Source organism: Triticum aestivum, chromosome 1A, assembly GCF_018294505.1.
Source record: "Triticum aestivum cultivar Chinese Spring chromosome 1A, IWGSC CS RefSeq v2.1, whole genome shotgun sequence".
NCBI classification, from domain to species: Eukaryota; Viridiplantae; Streptophyta; class Magnoliopsida; order Poales; family Poaceae; genus Triticum; species Triticum aestivum.
In genome coordinates this window covers 21,864,816-21,879,255 of record NC_057794.1, presented here as the reverse complement: position 1 = coordinate 21,879,255, position 14,440 = coordinate 21,864,816, and positions in this window count along the sequence as shown.

Genomic DNA, 14,440 nt, shown 5'->3' with positions numbered 1-14,440 from the left:
TAAATAGGGAACCCACATTTAAAACAGTGTTATATAAGGAATTTTCTCATAGCCCACATGAAGATTCGGTGGTGGAAGATGGTTACTAGTTCTGTAGTTTTTCGACGGTTCTGCCAGTCAAGATCTTCAAGACCGGGATCCAAAATGTGTGTACTATTTCTTCGGCCGACGACCCACATTCATAATGTGGGTCGCCACTTGTGGCGGTGCCTGTTTAGAGGCTGATAACGCATCTTGGCTGCTACCGCACTCTCCTGGATCTATGCAACTTGGAGGCCTATGTTTCTCTCCTCCCACAGACGCATCGGCGGTGGCGGCGGTTGGATTCTTTGGTGATGGTGATGTAAATTTCTTTGTGTGCGGTTTCTCCAGACTGTTCCAGAGAGAAGTTCATGTATATTGTACTCCTATGTTGCTACTATTACGAATGAATACATGGTTCTCCTGAAAAAGGGAAAAAAAGAACAAGCCGGTGCTCGATGGGCAGATTTGTTGTCTGTGCGTATATAAACCTGGGAATAGTTTGACATCCAAACTAAAGCCAGCCCAAACCATATGACTACACCTCCAGCAACCAAACCAAACCAAACCAAAGTAATTAAGCTAGCATCCAAACCAAACCAAACTACATGCGTTTCCCACCCAGACCAATCCAAACCATATGCCATTTATGGATTTAACCCATAGTTTCAATCCATGGACATGGAATATGAATGGCAACCCAGTTTTACTAAGAAAAGGATAGCTTGCTGACTAACCAAGTAGCCGTTGGATGTTACAACATGGGGTCTAAAATTATTACACAGAATGCTGGATGTTACACAATTACTCAGCTACAGAATGCATTTTACATAGTTGCTGGACATCCATCTCCCTTTTCTGAATGGTTTCTTCTACCCCGGCTTTCTTCTTGATACCTGAGTGTATTAGCAGGTACATTAGAATGATATATAGCAATGGCCACACTTTAACATGACCATATCTCACTAGTAGACCGGAACCTCTCGGCAACATGATGAAGATTTAGACTGGAGCATTAGCATTACAGCCATGACATCAGACGGTCTAAAACTGAATCTATGCAAATGTCCATATATTTTACTTACCAATTTGTTAACATAAGACCTTTTCTCCATTAGGTTGTCCCACTTGGGCCTGCACTTTCAAAGTACATGTTAAGCAACATAAAGCTTTCTCAGTCTACTAGTAAAGAAGTTTCCAGACCAAACAGGGAAAGTAATATCATACCTTCATTATTTGGAATTTTGATAAGCCAATCTTTTCCGCAAACTAAAGCCTCAAGAGTTCCGGGCGTCCTCGAGCATCGGGAATCTCCTAAAGTCCTTCCACTGCAACTGAATGCTGATTCAGATGACACGGTGCTAAGAGGTATTGCAAGGAAATCACGAGCCATGGTTGAGAGCATGGGATATTTTTCAGCATGTGTTTTCCACCATATCAAAATATCAAAACTTCCCCCGGAGCTGTCGAAATTTTCCTCCAAATACATGTCCAGCTCAGACTTTGGTTGCATGTAGGACCTCCTTCTTGACTTGTATTGAGCAAACTCTTCTTCCAGCCTCCTTTTGCCAAGAACTGGTGATCCTATATTGGCGCTGACTTGCCGAGATACCGAGAGCTCGGTGGTTCTTCTGGCTTCCTTCTATTTCTCATAGTACGACCTCATCATGTCTTTTACACCTACTAGACACTTCTCAATATCATCCACATTTTCACAATACTTTTCAAAGGAGAATTCCAAGAAGTCAGATTTCTTGGTTGGATCTAACACCGTTGCGATGAAAACTGCAACATTCAGTTTTGACTCTTTCCAGTATTTATCAAACTTTTGGCCCATGGCATAGACAAGGTTTGACATAGTGCCACTAGTGCTCCACTGAGGGTCCCTTAGCGCGTCGCGGATGCACAACACCATGTGCAAAAAAAGACGGGCTGTTGGTGTTCTATCATTGCGAACAGTCTGGCGCCGAATGACTTTAAAGGTGGGCTGCATCGAGTCCATCCACTCTTCAAAGTAAGGATCGTCAAACTTCCTGAATGCAACCTCGGCGTGGATGCAATATTTGATCATGAGCTGACGGCTTCTCTGAGGATCGAAAACAAACCCCACATCTGATGGTTTTTTCTTAATTGTTGCAAGAAACCTATTTCTGGACTCATCATCGATTTTGGGGCATGACTCGCCAATGTGGTTTCTAAGGATGCTCGTCCCAGACTTGCATGCTAATTTCATGGTACAATACTTACACACAGCCTTCGGGACATTGTCCACCTCTACCAAATCTGGCTCATAGTATTCCTAGACTTTAGCCCGCCTACTATGTGGTGTTTGCAACAACTCATCAGCTGATTCACCAATACCTGAGATGTCCGACACATTCCCAGACATGATTCAAGCTTGTTTATCACACCAATCAAACACCTCCTGTCCTTCCTTCCTTCTGTCCCAAATCACAACACCTTCAAAGTATGAAAGGCTTGGTATGAAGAGAACAAGAATGATGAAACCTGCATGTGACAAACATAATAAAAGGTTCAGAACAATATGAACCCTCAATTAAGAATAGTATGTAAGAACTAAAACAGTTGTATGCCTGCTAACAGAAAATTAAATCATGTATGATATAATTTTCCTCTTAAAACAGCAAATGTGTTCTTCACTGAACCTGAACGCTCCATGTAAATTTTTGGACTGAACCTGAACCTTTTATGATACCAGTAGGCATCATGCTAGTACTGTTAAACTGTATAGTTCTCAGATACGGTTAGTATCTAGGGTTGTAGTTATCTTGTATAACAACCTGTACTTATCCTTCTGTAAACCCTAGCGGCAGCCCTAGAGGCGCCCTATATAATGATCCTGAGACCACCGCATTAGGTGTGTTGATCCAATCTCTTTTTCCCTTGCTTCACATGGTATCAGGCCATCCCGCGTAACATCACGATGGGTTCTCCTTCCTCCGGCTCCATGACCTCCTTGGCTCTTGCCTCGCTGCCCATGCCATCTGCCCTCACGGCGCCGCCGTCTTCTGCTGTTCCCCAACCCTCTGCTAGCCTCATTACCGCCAAGCTCACTTCCTCCAACTTCCTTCTCTGGAAAGCCCAGATCCTCCCTCCCCTTCGCATCACCGGCGTCACCGGCTATGTCGACGACACCAGCCCTACCCCTCCTCGCCTCCTCCCAGCTGATGACAAGAGGGAGCGCGCTCCTAATCCAGAGTATGCCGTCTGGTTCCGTCAGGATCAGATCATCCTGAGCTACCTGCTCGCCTCGCTCACCGACGACGTACTTCAGCAGGTCCATCTCTTCGACACCTCTCGCGCCATCTGGGCGCATCTCGAGGAGATGTACGTCACCCATTGCCGCGCCAGCGTGGTGCAGATCAAAATGGACATGATGAACTTCCGCAAGGGCAACCTCTCCATGGTGGACTACTTCGCCAAGATCCGCTCCAACGCCGATTAGCTCGCTGTCGCGGGCCGTCCCGTGCGAGAGGAGGACATCATCACCGTGTTCATCACCGGACTCGCAAGCGACTACGAGCCCCTCATCACTGGTATCACGACCCGCATCGACGTCATGACATTGGGAAACCTCTACTCCCATGCCATCTCCTTCGAGTGCCGATGCGAGTATCACGTTGCTCGTCTTCAACTCCATACCGGTGGCTCCTCCCTCAACTATGTCGCCCGCGACAACAACGGCAGCACCAACAACCGCGGCAAGGGCAACTACCACGGCAAGGGCCACGGCAACTCTGGTGACCATGGTGACTACAACAACAACAACCGCGGCGGGTATCGCGGAGACCGTGGTGGTGCTGGCAACCGCCAGAACCAGAACGGCAATCGCGGTGGTGACCGTGGTGACCACGGTGGTGGTGGCAGGGACGCACGACTCCAGTGCCAACTTTGCCAGAGACCCGGGCACTATGCCTGGGAGTGTGCTCAACGCTAAAACCACGCTTTTCAACCTCAACACTCCAAGATGGCGGGTCTCGCTGCTGCTTCACCACCATCCATCCTCGGTGATCCCACTTGGTTCACCGACACGGGGGCCACCGACCACATCACATTGGACCTGGACCGCCTCACCGTGAGGGAGAAGTATCCTGGAAGGGACCGCATCCACACTGCTAACGGATCAGGTTTGCACATAGCTCATCGGGGTCATGCCCTCCTCCCTACACCCTCTACCAATCTTAAACTACGCAACATATTACATGTTCCCAATGCCGACAAAAACCTTCTTTCTATTAATCGCCTTGCCATTGATAATCATGCTTATCTAAAATATTATCCTACTCATTTTCTTATGAAGGATTTGACAACCAAGAAGGTTCTTCTTCACGGCAGATGTGAAAATGGGCTCTATCCCATTCGGACTTCATGATCTCATGTCATGTCTTCAATTAGACTCTCTGCTGAAGATTGGCATGCTAGACTTGGCCACCCGTCCACACAAGTTGTTCAGCATGTTTTGGCGTCTAATAAATTAGCATCGTCAAGTCAGGCTTTGACCCATTTGTGTAATGCGTGTCAACAAGGCAAAGTACATCAGCTACCTTTCCCTAGATCTTCAAGTGTTTCTTCGTTTCCTTTGAAACTTATTTTCTCACATGTATGGGGACCTGCCAAAACTTCCTCTCGTGGGTTCCAGTACTATGTTTCATTCATTGATGATTATAGTAAATTTGTGTGGATCTATCTTCTCAAACGAAAGTGTGATGTGTTTGACGTCTTTCGTGATTTTCTTGCCCATGTTGAACGCCTTTTATCTCGTAAAATCCTGTGTGTTCAATCAAACTGGAGTGGGGAATACAAAAAACTTAGCAACACATTTTTTCGGCAACTTAGCATTGCTCACCACGCCTCTTGTCCACACACACACCAATAGAATGGCTCGGCCGAAAGGAAGCACCGTCACATTGTTGACATGGGTCTCTCCTTATTATCGCATGCATCTATGCCCCTCCGTTTTTGGGACGAGGCGTACTTGTCTGTATGCTACCTTATCAACCGACTACCTAGCCACGTCATTGGCAATATGAGTCCCATGGAAAAATTGTTTTCCACCAAGCCTGACTACGTATCTCCTTGCACGTTCGGGTGTGCATGTTGGCCTAACTTGCGCCCATACAACACTCAAAAACTTGCGTCTAGATCACAATAGTGTGTGTTTGTCGGGTACAGTATCTGTCACAAAGGTTATAAATGTCTTCATGTACCTACCGCTCGTATATATATATATCGCGAGATGTTACCTTTGATGAAAAAATCTTTCCTTTTGCCAATGACCAACCCTCTCCAATACCACCTCGTGTTGCAGAGCATGCCATACTTTTATTTCCACATGACCACATGAACTATGGTGCATCTATTTCTCGGACTAATCTGGATGCAGGTACCGATTCGGCATAGAAAATCCCAGTTTCGGACTCCCAGGTGGATCCTGCCTCCCAATCCGCCACCGCATCAGCCTCGGATCAAGCGCCGCCTGGAGACAGCGACGTGGCGGCAGCCGACCGCGTGACGACAGGCGACAGCGCGCTAGGCGATCGTGCTGGGCCTGGGTCTTCGCCACCCGCCAATCCCGTGTCTCCTGAAGGCGCGCGGACCGGGGTGCCTCCCGCGTCGGTTTCTGCATGCGCGCGTCTGCCTCACATGGTGGCGGGGCCCACACCTGCGCAGGCCGATGCGTCACTCGATTCGCCCCAGGCTGTTGTCCATCTGGCGCCTACGGGGCGGGTCGTTGCTGCTGGCGGCGCCGGATCCCAGATGGATCTGGCGGCTGCGTCGTCTTCCACGCCCGACACGGGATCCCACGGGGATTCGCCTGCGCGCTCGTCTGCATGCGTCCCACCCAGATCTTCTGTGGCCACCGGATCTTCTGCTCCACCTGTGCATACAATGACGACGCGGACACGAGATCACACTCGAAAACTGCTGCAACGTACTGATGGTACTGTCACGTACGATCCGTCTCATCGTGTATTCCTAGCCCTGCAGGAACCAGCTGATCATCGAGAAGCGGTCTCATCTCCAGAATGGCGGCTGGCCATGCAACTTGAGCTCGGTGCTCTCCGGCAGAATGGCACATGGACTTTGTTACCTCCTCCTCCCCATGTCAACATTATTGATTGCAAATGGGTGTTCAAAATCAAACACAAACCGGATGGAACTGTTGATCGTTACAAGGCACGTCTGGTTGCAAAGGGGTTCAAACAACGCTATGGCTTGGACTATGACGATACGTTCAGCCCGGTCATTAAACCTGTTACTGTGCGACTGGTTCTCTTCATTGCAGTTTCTTGTGGATGGTGTTTGCGACAGTTGGACGTTCAAAATGCTTTCCTTCATGGCATTCTCCAAGAAGAAGTATACATGCGCCAACCTCCTGGTTTTGTGAACCCCTCGGTGCCTCATCACTTGTGCAAACTTCGCAAGGCTCTCTATGGACTCAAACAGGCTCCTCGTGTGTGGTATTCTCGGCTGAGTTCTAGGCTCCAACAACTTGGTTTTGTAGCATCCAAAGCTGACACGTCCCTCTTTGTCTACAACCGGAGTGGTGTTACTATCTTCATGCTTGTGTATGTCGACGACATTATTGTGGCCAGCTCTTCTCCTACTGCTACTACCAAGTTACTTGCCGAGCTCCAAGCCTCTTTTGCTCTCAAGGATCTCGGCTCTCTGCATTATTTTCTTGGAGTACATGTGGCGTCATCACTAGGGGGAATTGTTCTATCTCAGCAGAAGTATATCAGTGATATTCTTCATCGTGCCAACATGGAGAATTGTAAAGTCTCTACCACGCTCTTGTCCTCCAGTGAGAAAATTAGCAAGGACAGTGGGTCACCACTTTCTCAGGATGATAGCACCAAGTATCGCAGCTTGGTTGGAGCTCTCTAGTACCTGACACTCACGAGGCCAGACATTTATTTTGCAGTTAACCGTGTTTGTCAGTTCCTTCATACACCTACGACTGCACATTTTTCAGCAGCAAAGAGGATTTTGAGATACTTGAAGTATACTCACAGTATGGGCATATCTATTCGAAAGTCACCCTCCATGCTGCTAAGCTATTTTTCAGATGTAGACTGGGCTGGATGCAGTGATGACCGCCGATCCACAAGTGGCTTTGCAGTCTTCCTTGGACCTAACCTTGTCTTGTGGAGTTCAAGAAAGCAAGCTACGGTGTCTAGGTCAAGCACGGAGTCTGAATATAAGGCACTTGCGAATGGAACAGCTGAGGTGATATGGATACAGTCGGTCCTTGGTGAACTTGGGGTCTTTCTCTCTCGACCTCCTGTTTTGTGGTGTGACAATCTAGGAGCCACCTATCTATCTACGAACCTGATATTCCATGCCAAAACCAAGCACATAGAAGTGGACTTCCACTTTGTTCGTGAACGAGTTGCAGCCAAGGCACTTGATGTTCGATTCATATCCTCCAAGGAGCAAGTTGCAGACATATTCACAAAGCCTCTAGCTGAGGTGTCGTTTGTTTCAAATAGGCACAATATGAATCTTTGTATAGGAAGTTCAGATTGAGGGGGAATGTTAAACTGTATAGTTCTCAGATACGGTTAGTATCTAGGGTTGTAGTTATCTTGTATAACAACCTGTACTTATCCTTCTGTAAACCCTAGCGGCAGCCCTGGAGGCGCCCTATATAATGATCCTTAGACCACCGCATTAGGTGTGTCGATCCAATCTCTTTTCCCCTTGCTTCACAAGTACTACGTGTGTTGAATCATGGATCCCATCCCAGTGTGCAGTATGTGTGTGAGCGAGATGGGGATGGAGATGAGATGTGATGAGATGGAGGACCTTGTCGTCGATGGAGGCGTGGTGGTGGTGGACGCGGGCATGCCCTCCGCCCTTCCTGTTCTGGCCGGCGGGGCGGACCTGCTTAGGCAGGTCCGGGGCGGCGGCGGCCGCGTAGGGGGGCACGTGCGCGATGTCGGCGCGCTTGCGGCGCAGGTAGCCGGCGAGGAAGACGAGCGCGACGGCCCCGCCGAGCAGCACCGAGAGGAGCGGCACGGAGAGCACGGAGTGCACGCCGTGTCCGTCGGTTTGTCCGGCCCAGCATGCCGGGAGGGAGACGGCGAGCAGGAGCAAGGGCAGGCACGGGGCGACCAAGCTCCAGTCGGGCGGCGGCGGCGGCTCCCGGTTTGGCGGCCGTGGGAGGTGAGCGGCGGGCGGTGGAGGCGCTCCTCGCTAGGTCAGGCTGTGTGTGTCGATTTGGTCCTCGATTCGGTTTCAGACTACGGATCAAAACGGTCTGAGACCAGTAAGTTCCTGTCCAGACCGGGCCAACCCAGTCCAACAATTGTTAAAGCCCAGATCAAATTGAACTGATTTAGAGACTTAGCCCATTTCGTCCAATCCAAAAGCAGCCCGGTATGAAAACTGACTGAAACTCTGGTTTCAGTCCAAACCGTTCCCAGCACGTGGCTATAGTGCAGACGTATCAGGCAGACACCCTTCGCCTGGCACGGCACTGTAGCCACGCGGCCCATGACGACGCCTACGTCAGGCAGGGCCATGCCCCCATGAGGACAATTGGTATGGCCCGCAGGCGGCGGGCCCCACCAGTCCGCGTGTACCAGAAGATGGCAAGGCCTGAGTAGGCGGCCTCAAGGGCAGGCCGGCTCCTAGCAGGCGGCCGCCCCTCCCCTTGGAGTATGTGCATAATTAACCAGAGGTGACGGGGTCTGGCTACAGTGATCGCCCGCCAGGCGGCGGCACTGTAGCCACGCCCCCCCGACCAAGCCATCGTCATCAGGAGCAAGGGTACAGTGCAGCCTGGTCTCCCTGGCCCGCAGACAGCAGGCCCTACCTGTCGGCCGAGATCACGGCAGCCGGCGGGACCCACCAAGCGGCGGGCCCCAGCGGCCGGCGGAGAATCCAGAGCCCAGGGACACTGACGGTCGGGTCCCAGGACCAGCCGGATTACCATTGTACCCCTCGGGGTAGGCCTATATAAACCCCCCAGGGTCACCCATGCAAAGGGGTCAGCCCTTTAGATCACACACACACCCATAGCTAAGGAGAAGTAGTGCAAGCAGCCTTCTTCCTCCTCTTGCCCGAACAGCTCAAGGAGCACCCTTGTACTTGCTATTGATCATAGTGATGCGGAGACCCCGCAGAGCAGGATTAAGGGTGTTATCTCCACGGAGAGCCCCGAAGCTGGGTAAGACCCGGTGTCGTTTGTGGTCTTGCCTACTCCCGCTTCTAGAGCCCGGCAACGTTCTATTGACCCCCTACATGATTAGCCACCCATTGGCATATGTCGAGGAAATACCACGACACATAAGAAAAAAGAAAAACAAAAAATAGAGAAGAAAAAATAAACCAAACAAAAAAATGGAGAAGAAAAAAGAAAACAAAAAATGTAGAATGAAAAAACCATGAAAAAAACTAAGAGAAACCAAAAGAAATATGAATTATAATAACGAAAAAAAGGAAAGCTAGAGAAACATAATAAAACCAAACAAAAAAGAAATAAACATAAAAATGTTGAATAAGTATTTGAAAAATGTTGATTATGGATTAAAAATGTTGCACGAGTATTTGAAAATATTGGATAATGATTCAAAAAGTTGAACAAGTATTTGAAAAATGTTGAATAAGTATTAAGAAATGCTTAATGAGTATTTAAAAAATGTTGAACATGTATTTGAAGAATTGTAAATAAGTATTAAAAAAGTTGAAGTAGTATTTTAAAAATGTTGAATGAGTATTAAAAAATGTTGAACACGTATTTGAAAATAGTAAGATACGTATTAAAATGTTGAATAAGCCTTCGGACAATGTTGAACGTGTAAAAATATATTTGATCGCTTATTAGTTTTTTTTGGTACATACAAGAATGGAAGTGAAAATGAAAACAAACATAAGAAAAAAATCAAAAACAAAAACAAAAAATAGAAAAGAAAAAAGAAAAAAGAAAACCAAGCGAAAATGAGAAGAACAAAGAAAACACATAATGTAGAATGAAAAAACCATGAAAAAAACAAAAAAAGACCTAATAAAATGAATAATAATAACCAAAAAAGGAAAGCTGGGGAAAAGTAGTAAAACCAAACAAAAAGAAGAAGAAAATGAGAAATAAAAAACCCTCTGGTGTTTTACCTCAAGTAGTGGGTGACTCTTGTAGGAACGCGAACCCAAGAGTGACGAGATGGGATCAAGCGGCGGCGGCGGGAGCAAAAATTAGGTTTAGGTTTAGGTGGTGTGTTGCCGTGTGCGGGAGCGAATTGAGGAGCGACCGAGAGAGGGGTTTATCGAGCAGGGATGTGAAGGTCGTGTGATTTGGAGTTGGGGGCCGGTGCGCTAGGGCTGGGCCGGTCGTTTAGTCGAGGCTGGATCAGTGGATGTGTAGAAATTGGTGGATCCGTGGATATGCTATGCATTTTGACGGGTATGATGGGGTTCGGGTACTACTAAAACGAGTTTGAACCCGAAAAACATGTTGGTCTTGTCCAAAGGATAGTCCACGAGAGAATTCCTTATTTAACACTAGCTTAAATTCTTTTTCCCTATTTAACACCGGAAAACTTTTTCTTCCTTATCTAACAACAATGCCAAAACTTGTTCCCTTTGTAAAACTTCCGTCTATTTTGAGTACTAATGGTGTTAAATGACACATGAAAAGACGATCTTACCCCTAATGCAACTTGTGACCAAAATCATTCACATGGGAAGCAATAACTTTTTCCTGCTATTAATTGCAAAACTGGGCAGAACTTTCCTTGTAAACATGCAATTCTGGACTGTTTTTTATTTCGAAATTTAATTGAAAATTGGGCAGAACCGCTGACACAATTCACATATACATTTTTGAATACACACCTTTCAGATTTGCCAATGGCATGAGGCATATATACATCGAGACTCACATCCAAGTACACATATATGACTCACATACATCATACGTCACTACACCACAGCACTGCATCTGTGACAGACAGGTTGGTCGGAAAAACAGCATTCACCGACAGGCAGTCGGTCGGGAAAGAGTATTGCCGACCGACCGCGTCTGTTGGGCAAAGTCCAGACGGGAAAGCCTTTTGCCGACCGACATATTTTTGCCGACCGACAGTCGGATGGCGATACAAGACATTGCCGACCGAACATCTCTTGGCACTACTATGAACCTTTCCCGACCGATTTTCCGTTTGTACTGGCCTAGATCTTTTCCCGACCAACTGTTTGACGGTGCAATCTTTTCCGACCGATATTCTGCTGGCTCTGCTATGTATCTTTCCCGATGGACAATTCGATGGTGTTGTGTTTTACCAACCGACTCTCCGTTGGCTCTTGCGTAAGCCTTTGCCGACTGATAATAGGACGTTATTTTCTTTTCCCAGCCAACAGTTCGTCACCATTTAGTTTAACTGAGCAATAAATATGAACCTGTTATATATTTCTCATCTGCTTTATACAATATCAATCAAGTTTCATATCTCATCACAACACAATATCAATCAAGTTAACTAACTTGCATGTACTCACAAAAAAATAAATCATGACCAAAGAAGGATAAAACAGTAATTCATTCTCATAAGCCTTCCAACATTTATATGTTCCAGTCACCAAATCACTCGATAGGTTTACAAAATGATAGATGCATGTCCATCGATTCATTGTTTGCTCCATTACACAAAATACCCAGATGACAAGACCCCGCCATATAGGTGCACAAAATGATCCTAAAAGACACTGTTTTTGCTCCATTACACAAGATGTCTAGCGAACACGAACTGCCATCTTCATGGTTCCTTCATGGTCCTTTTGTATGCCTTACCTACAAAGGATACAAAGTCACCGGTGAATTCTTGCATTCATAGAGACAATGGTGAAAATAATAATTGCATAAAGCATCAATGGCAGTGGGGTTTTAGTGTTACAAAAAACAGGGCAAGTCCTAAATAATGCGACAACATGTTTAATTAGAATTTGTACTGTGTTAGACATAATAGAGCACCAATGCCTGATGGCCATGGAATATATTTCATCAAGAAATATGAGCAATATGCATCATTTGGTTGCAGTTTAGCATACGGCCAATTATTGGGAGCAACACATTCAGGTACAGACACATGATGGTCAGTTTTTCTAGAAAAAATCACCAATTTTCTTTCTTTCTTTTCTCTAGGATGGAAAAGACTGCAGGCGCCTGACGATTATATTTAGAAAACCATCAAAGAATTACATATGCACATCAATGCCACAAATTATATAAAGTAAGCCATTAATTTCAGAGAAGCATATGTACCGTACATACAAATCTTTATAGGTATAAGAGCCAGAACCTGTGAAACCATCAGGTTATACATAAGAGAAATAAAGAAGATAGAATGTAATATGTGGGCCTAGAAACAGGATTCAGAAAATAGCAAAACTACAAAAAAAATTGTATGACTACTTTATGGACATGAATCAGGATTCGGTATAAGGATACAATGTACTATATGGACATGAATCTAATTTATTGCTAGTGGCAGAACAAAAAAAATTATATGACTACTTTAAGATCCAAAACTTGGATTGCACCTGACCATTATATTCAGAACAGTAGATGTACTTTAGTGCACAAATTAAATTAAATTTAGAAATTATTGTACACTTGTACATCTCCTACAAGTTTATGCGTTGCTGTCTAGTACATCGCTGGTGCTATTTGAGTATCTTGGTGGCTAATGTGTGGGGTAATCCATATGTTTGCTGCATATAGATTATATTTATCAATTGACAAGGAGGAGAAAAATAACCTAATAGCAATACATAGTAGGGATATCTTACTCTAGGTATGGTTCTATGTTGTCATAATTGAACAAGACGTATTTGTGGGCTTGCAGCCAAGTTTTGTTATCTAACATCACCATGCACTTGCCAGCTAGCCCTCGACCAATGTTGTGGAAGAAAGGAGTTGTATCATCAACTTCCATATCCAAACCTCCATCATTCCTAGCTCGATTCAACCGAATCTCATCATCCAAATAGTGTGAGCAAAATGTCAAGCTCTCATCAAACAAATAGCCCTCTGCAATTGATCCTTCCACATGACTTCTGGTGTGGACATGTCCCTTGAGCTTTCCTATATACCTCTCTACAGCCCACATGCTGCGAAAATGTACTGGACCAGCTATCATTGCTTGTGCTGGAAGATGAACCATCAAATGCACCATAATATCAAAAAATGATGGGAGGAATATGGCCTCAAGAAGGCTCAAGGTCTCAGCTATTTCATCCTGCAACCTTTGCATGTCACTTATGTGAATAACCTGTGAGTACATTTGCTTGAAAAATCTGCTCACACGAATCAGTACCGCACTCACTCTTTCTGGTAATGTTCTTCTCACTGCAAGTGGCAGCAAGTCTTGCAAAAGGACATGGTTGTCATGGCTCTTTAGCCCAGTTAACTTTTTCTCCTTAACATGCACATTACGGCGTATGTCAGATGCATAACCATTAGGAAACATGGCATTTTTAAATACTTTGCAAAATGTCCTCTGCTGATCAGAATTCATTGTGTAAGGTGCCGGAGGAAAAAAAACTTCATCATCATCAAGATCAATAGGTTGAAGATCCTTTCTAATATTGAGTGCTTGAAGGTCATATCGAGAATTAATATTATCCTTGGTTTTTCCATTGACTGCCAACAAAGTGTTAACTATGTTCTCACACACATTTTTTTCTATGTGCATGATATCAAAGTTATGATGCATCTTCAAATCCTTCCAATATGGTAGTTTAAACCAAATAGACTTTCTTTTCCAAATGATCAGCGGATCCCCTTTCTTGCGTTTCTTAGTTCTAGGCTTCTTCGTTATAGGATCCTTCCCAAACTTGGTTTGCATATTTTCTGTCAGCTCTAAGATTTGCCTACCGGAAAGTGGAACAGGTGCTGTCCCACGTTCTATGTCACCAAATGTGCGTGTATCATACCTCAAGGAGTGATCTGCACGTAAGAACCTACGATGCCCCATATAGCAAGTCTTGCTACCATTTATTAGCCTAAGAGAACATAATTGAGAGTGGCATTCAGGACAAGCTCCTTCTCCAGAGGAAGCACAACCAACCAAAGACCCAAGACCCGGTTTATCCGTAATTGTGCATATTATGGAAGCATGCAACTGAAAATACTCTCCGATTGAAGCATCATAGGTCCTAACACCATCAAGAAACATATCTACCATATCATCAACTAGTGGCTCAAGATAGACATCAATATCACTACCAGGAGAATTTCTGCCAGGAATCAACAGTGATAGGATGAAATTTGATTGCTTCATAATCATCCAGGGTGGAAAGTTATAAGGAATCAATAATACTGGCCAAATGCTATAGCTGAGATTCATGGATCTAAACGGATTAAAACCATCGGCACATACTACAAGCTTAAGATTTC